The sequence below is a fragment of the Coregonus lavaretus genome (assembly GCF_964263955.1).
Source record: "Coregonus lavaretus genome assembly, chromosome: 22".
Taxonomy (NCBI): Eukaryota; Metazoa; Chordata; class Actinopteri; order Salmoniformes; family Salmonidae; genus Coregonus; species Coregonus lavaretus.
Window position 1 is genome coordinate 18,955,238 of NC_140009.1, and position 7,489 is coordinate 18,962,726.

The window sequence follows — 7,489 nt, forward strand, 5'->3', positions numbered from 1 at the left end:
TCTTTGTAGATTGATGAGGGGAAAAACTATTTAATCAATTTTAGAATAATGCTGTGACGTAACAAAATGTGGAAAAAGTCAAGGGTTCTGAATACTTTCCGAATGCACTGTATGTTAGGCAGAGCTCCCCTTGCTCTTGTTTAAACCTGGGGTGGTGTAGGATCGGCCACACTTATTTCTTTACCGCCTCACAAATGGACCAAGTGTTGTAGTTTATTCCACTTCTAATACCCTTCCCCTCTCTGATTCAACTGAGGACTCCATAGAAGAGATCTTCTATACAGATTATGACTCATGCACTATCTGGGAGATTCTCATATTGGCTCAGAGCAAATGGTTCTGTAAATGACACGTTCTTCCCTGTATGACTGTAGTGGGTCATGTCAAGATAACAAAAAGGGTAATCTTTTGGCATTAAAGTTTAACTTAGGGCCAAAATGACTCATTGATCATATGAAAAGCAATTTCTATTTCGGCAATAGCTGAGTAATTCTATCGAAGACACAGATGTTGGAGAAAATAACGAATTCTCAAACTTTTGGATGTGCCCTGGATAGTTGGGAAATGGTCAGGATTGTGTGGTTGTAAGGACTCGTACTGTATGATGAAGACAGAGCATGAGTAGATGACCACAATTTGTTGGTCTTCACTGAAAGTAATGTAACTATTCAAATAGATAACTAGTTGATTATAGACTAACGTACTGTATGTAATGCTGTACAATAAGAATGTCAGCTCATACATGACCATAGGTTTAATACTGGAACGCCTCATCCTAATATTGAGTGTGTGTAGGAGCTGTCCACAGCTGCGCTAGTTCTCTCTCCCCTAATTTGTGACACAATGTGAAAGTCTTCCCTCGCTCTCCCCAGGGAGGTGTGGGGTCAAACCATTCTCCTCTGAGATGAATTACCCACTCCCCTTCCTCCCTTTGTCCATCGCTCCTCCAACCCTCCATCGGTCCCCTGCGTGGCGATAAATCTTAATCTGTCACAGTGGAGCCTCCATAGCAAGGCAACAGGCCCATAGCCCAGCTCTGTCAGTCTGACAGACCCGGAGCCTGTACTCATAATGGATCTTATGTTACTGGCTCCGCCAGTCCTCTGTCCCTCACACTCAGCCACACACCACTAATAAGGAGCTGCAGGGGTGCGATAGGATGGTGATTTGTTACATAGGGATACGTCCCATAGACTGAATGACATATAGCTCTGGAAACGTATCGTTTGGACGTGACTAACTATGAAGAGAGTTACAGTGCCTTCAGAAAGTATTCATACCCCTTGACTCATTCCACATTTTGTTACAGCATGAATTCAAAACGTATTAAATATATGTTTTTTCTCACCCATCTACACACAATATCCCATAATGACAAAGTGAAAACACATTTTTAGAAATGTTTTCAAATGTATTGAAAATGAAATATTTACGTAAGTGTTCACACCCCTGATTCAATACATGTTAGAATCACATTTGGCAGCAATTACAGCTGTGAATCTTTCTAGGTAAGTCGCTAAGGGGCCGATTCCGACCCAAGTTAAGTGCACGTAAATAGAATGTAAGTCCCTTTTTATGCACTTTTCTCTCTATGCGTATTCTGACCTTGAACTTGAGCATGAGAATAGCATGCTATTCACCAGCTATTCGTTTGGAGTGGAGATCGAATAAATGAAGGTGTGGCAGAGGTGTGTCTACAGATATGCCGTATACTGACCTTGACTTTACTCCCACCACCTTCACGCAGGAGAAACCTACTGGTTCTAAGTAGAAAAAGCATATTTTGTTTTTTTCCCCGATAGAAATAACACAATTTTCAAGCCGATTTAAGTCAAAACTGCAACTAGGCCACTCAGGAACATTCAATGTCATCTTGGTAAGCAACTCCAGTGTAGATTTGGCCTTGTGTTTTAGGTTATTGTGCTGCTGAAAGGTGAATTTACATTTTAGCAGATGCTCTTATCCAGAGCAACTTACAGTTAGTGAGTGCATACATTTTCATACTGGCCCCCCCGTGGGAAACGAACCCACAACCCTGGCGTTGCAAGCGCCATGCTCTACCAACTGAGCTACAGAGTCTGTTGGAAAGCAGACTGAACCAGGTTTTCCTCTGGGATTTTGCCTGTGCTTAGCTCTATTCCATTTTTCTTTTTATCCTAAAGAACGCCCTAGTCTTTGCCGATGACAAGCATAACCATAACATGATGCAGCCACCACCATGCTTAAAAATACAGAGTGGTACTCAGGGATGTGTTGGATTTTCCCCAAACATAACGCTTTGTATTCAGGACATAACATTATTATTTTATTTTTTGCAGTTTTCCTTTAGTTCCTTATTGCAAACAGGATGCATTTATTCTGTACAGGCTTCCTTCTTTTCAGTCTGTCATTTAGGTAGGTATTGTGGAGTGACTACAATGTTGTTGATCCATCCTCAGTTTTCTCCTATCACAGCCATTCAACTCTGTAACTGTTTTAAAGTCACCATTGGCTTCAAGGTGAAATCCCTGAGCGGTTTCCTTCCTCTCCGACAACTGAGTTAGGAAGGACACCTGTATCTTTGTAGTGACTGGGTGTATTGAAACACCCTCCAAAGTGTAGTTAATAACTTCACCATACTCAAAGGGATATTCAATGTCTGCTTTTAAAAAAAAACATTACCAATAGGTGCCTTTCTTTGTGAGGCATTGGAAAACCTCCCTGGTCTTTGTGGTTGAATCTGTGGTTGAAATTCACTGCTCGACTGAGGGACCTTACAGATAATTGGGGTACAGAGGTGAGGTAGTCATTCAAAAAGAATGTTAAACACTAGTATTGCACACAGAGTGAGTCCATGCAACTTATTATGTGAGTTGTTAAGCATGTTTTACTCTTGAACTTATTTAGGCTTGCGAATAAAAAAAGGGGTTGAATACGTATTGACTCAAGACACTTCAGCTTTTCATTTTTTATTAATTTGTAAAAATGTCTAAAAACATAATTCCACTTTGACATTATGGGCTATTGTGTGTAGGCCAGTGACACAATCTCAATTTAATATATTTTAAATTCAGGTTTTAACATAACAAAATGTGTCAAGGGGTGTGAATACTTTCTGAAGGCACTGTATGTTATTGAAAGACTTCAGTTTGTATGATTTATACAGTATGTGAGTCTTTATTCTAGACTGTTAACAGTGCATGGCTCAGACTGCTGGAGGCTAATCTACTATGGGATTTTGGTTAAATCCTTACAATTACCTCATTCTTCTACTGTAAATGTGTTCAGGGACCTTCAGAAGTACTGATAGTGGTCATATTAGAGTGTACTGGGATGTTGATGTGACATTGAGTAGCTTGGATGCATGTTAGATAGATCCATTAGTCTATCCTTTTTGCTGATGCGTTCAACCAAGGGTTCAATGCTTATAGCAAAATAAATGGGGATAGTGGATATCCTTGCCTCAACCCTTTAGAAATAGAGCACTGTCAACAATGCACCTTTAAAAGGCAATGTTCCACGTTTATTTATGTTTTACTTTGAGCTAAAGTCTAATGGGGTTTTCAAGCTTCTGAATCTGGCGGGTAAAATTTTGCCAGGAAATGGTGATGTTTCAAATAGGCCTAGCTTGTGCATATTGGCCGAGATACATAGAGCATGTAATGGCGATGAAACAATGGAAGCCCATTCATTTAAATGGCTGTGAACTGGGCGGGGCGACCGTCAGGCAATGCAAGCATGGGCGAGGGAGTGTGAACAGGGCGGGACCTAAGTTGGGGAATGCAGAACTTTATTCAAATACTCTGCGATACTGCGGCACGCTTGACCAATCAAAGCTCACTATAGCTCCCTGCCCCTACTGGATTGGCTGTTGATACATGGCACTACCTAGCTTGCTTGCTAGTACCCACATGAGGGCGAAGCTAGCGTGGCTATTCGTATAGTGGATTACCACTAGCTATCACTAGCTAACAGGGAAGAAATCCATATTATTATTATTATTATTATTATTATATTAAATCCGATAGGTAACTAGTCTAGACAAAGGGCGGGCGCGGAGCATGAACAATGTCGGCAGTAAACCCTAAACCACCAATGGTCGATCGATAACAACAAAGCCCTGTATCTGATTATTTTGAGTACATTAATGTGAGAGAAAAAAGTAAATGTATTGTTGTGTTAGATGGAGATCAAAAGGAAAAACTCTTCCAACTTGAAAGTTCACTTGAACAACGTCCACAAAGAAGCAGTCGAATAATTTGACAAAGTCAGACAGCCACCAGCTAGCTGCGGTACATCGACAATGCAAATGGAAACCTCTTCCCCAGGATAACAGAGCAGAAACCTGCCAACCTCATTTCAATGAGTATAAAGAAGAGAAGAAGCATTGATTCATTGAGACTGGCAAGTCCACAAGACTAGCCTCCCATACATAGGCTACTTTCTGTCCCTAATAGGGTTGGGTGGTATTCTGATTTTCATATCTTCATACCATCCTTCTCTCACACCGGTATTTACGGTATTACCGGCTTAGTACACAAGGGGGCATCAAAAAACGCAAAAAAGCCCATTGGGCATCTATTACCAGAATGCTAACAAAATTAGCACAAGTAATAGCGAATTTCCATGGAGGCTGCTAGCTAAATATAGTAACGAGCGCAACTGAAAATAAACAAATTGCAAAGGCTGGCAATTCAGCTCATAACGTGATACAAATATACACTACCAGTCAAAAGTTTGGACACACCTACTCATTCAAGGGTTTTTCTTTATTTTGACAATTTTTTACATTGTAAAATAATAGTTGTTGGCTGCTTTTCCTTCACTTTGTGGTCCGACTCATCCCAAACCATCTCAATTGTGTGTGTTGAGGTCGGGGGATTGTGGAGGCCAGGTCATATGATGCAGCACTCAATCACTCTCTTTCTTGGTAAAATAGCCCTTACACAGCCTGGAGGTGTGTCGGGTCATTGTCCTGTTGAAAATTAAATGATAGTCCCACTAAGCCCAAACCAGATGGGATGGCGTATCGCTGTAGAATGCTGTGGTAGCCATGCTGGTTAAGTGTGCCTTGAATTCTAAATAAATCACAGACAGTGTCACCAGAAAAGCACCCCCACACCATAACACCTCCTCCTCAATGCTTTACAGTGGAAATACACATCCATTCACCCACACCGAAATGTTCCGTACTGACTGACCGTAATGTCTTAAGGTAATGATGGACTGTCGTTTCTCTTTGCTTATTTGAGCTGTTCTTGCCATAATATGGACTTGGTATTTTACCAAATAGGGCTATCTTCTGTATATCCCCCTACCTTGTCACAACACAACTGATAGGCTCAAACGTACTAAGAAAATCCACAAATCAACTTTTAAGAAGGCACACCTGTTAATTTAAATGCATTCCAGGTGACTACCTCATGAAGCTGGTTGAGATAATGCCAAGAGTGTGCAAAGCTGTCAAGGCAAAGGGTGGCTATTTGAAGAATCTCAAATATAAAACATATTTTGATTTGTTTAACACTTTTTTAGTTACTACATGATTCCATATGTGTTATTTCATAGTTTTGATGTCTTCACTATTATTCTACAATGTAGAAAATAGTAAAAATAAAGAAAAACCCTTGAATGACTAGGTGTGTCCAAACTTTTGACTGTTACTGTATAAGTAGGAGCTGCCGAATGTCATTTTTGGTCATTTACAAGCGAATGTGAACGAGAGACATTGCAAATGAACAAAGTTTTGATGCATGCTTGTCTGAAGGAAGAACAGTACTGTGTGCTGTGGAGTCTGGGAGTCGCTAGGGCAATGGGCCTGCCTGCTCCGCTTAGAGAAGATAGGGGAGGAGCAGCTAACACAATATGATGCCCCGTGACCTTATTAATTCAGCCACTTACTTAGATAACTAGCAAGTTAAACTTAGGGGTCGCCCTCATGCAGAATTCTTTGTTTTTCATGCAGGAAATAAAGATAAAACGCATAAGAAATATCTTGCTGCGTTTGTAAACACAGATCTAAAATGCTTCTTATTGTAATTTCTGCTCAGCATCAAACAAATTTTGTGCTTCCAAAAATATTTTTTCACTTTGTCATTATGGGGTATTGTGTGTAGATTGATGAGGAAAAAATTTAATTTAATCAATTTTAGAATAATGCTGTAATGTAACAAAATGTGGAAAAAGGGAAGGCGTCTGAATACTTGCCGTATGTATAAATATAATTATGTAGCAAGCTAAGGTGACAACAATATCTTCCATTGACGTTTCCCAGTTGCTTTGAATGTTCAAAATCATTGTGTAAAGCCTCAAAGGATAAGATGATCAAAATTTCCAAAGTCATTTTTGACTAGCCACAGCAGTCAACTAGGTAGCTGTTTAGCTTTCTAGCACATTCGCTAATTTGTTTGTAAACAATTGACAAACTAGTTAGCTACCACATGTTCTTGTCAAACTGTCAACAGAGCAGCTAGCAAGCAACAAGATATGCCAAATATCAGTCTAAAAACCCCTTGAGGGCAAATAAATCAGATTTGACCATTCAGACACGTATCATGGCCATATCAGATTCAATGTGCTTCAGACTGCAGGAAAAATAACAGATTCAAATCGGATATGCAAAAAAATTGGATTTGAGTCACTTCACGAGCAGTGACTGTAACCAGTGTGCAAGGCTGATTTGTAACGAGTTAAAGGCTTTAAGTGAAATAGCTGCAGCAGCTGGAGTTCCCATCACCCCCTGCTGCATGGCTAAAGAGGGCCTCAATGGTTAATGCTGCTGCCCATAGGTCTGACCCACTAAAGCTGCGTTTACACAGCAGCCCAATTCTGAGATTTTTTTTCCACTAATTGTTCTTCTGACCAGTCACATCAGATCTTTTCACATATCTTTTTCATAGGTGATGTGATTGGTCAAAAACCAATTATAAATAAATAAATAAAGATCAGAATTGGGCTGACTCAGCCTATGTCCCTCTGACAATGTCACATTGTACCACTCTGGCGTTTTGTTTCACATGGTGAAGAATGATGACAGAATTGTCTGGGGTGTTTTACAGTTTCAGGGCAAGCTCTGTGGTTGTGGCTGTGCTCAGGGTGTCAACGCTTTTACATTTACATTACATTTTAGTCATTTAGCAGACGCTCTTAACCAGAGCGACTTACAGGAGCAATTAGGGTTAAGTGCCTTGCTCAAGGGCACATTAACGTCATTTAGCAGACGCTCTTAGCCAGAGCGACTCACAAATTGGTGCGTTCACCCTATAGCCAGTGGGATAACCACTTTACAATTTGGGGGGGGGGGGGGGGGGGGGGGTTAGAAGGAATACTTTATCCTATCCCAGGTATTCCTTAAAGAGGTGGGGTTTCAAATGTCTCCGGAAGGTGGTGAGTGACTCCGCTGTCCTGGCGTCGTGAGGGAGCTTGTTCCACCATTGGGGTGCCAGAGCAGCGAACAGTTTTGACTGGGCTGAGCGGGAGCTGTGCTTCCGCAGAGGAAGGGGAGCCAGCA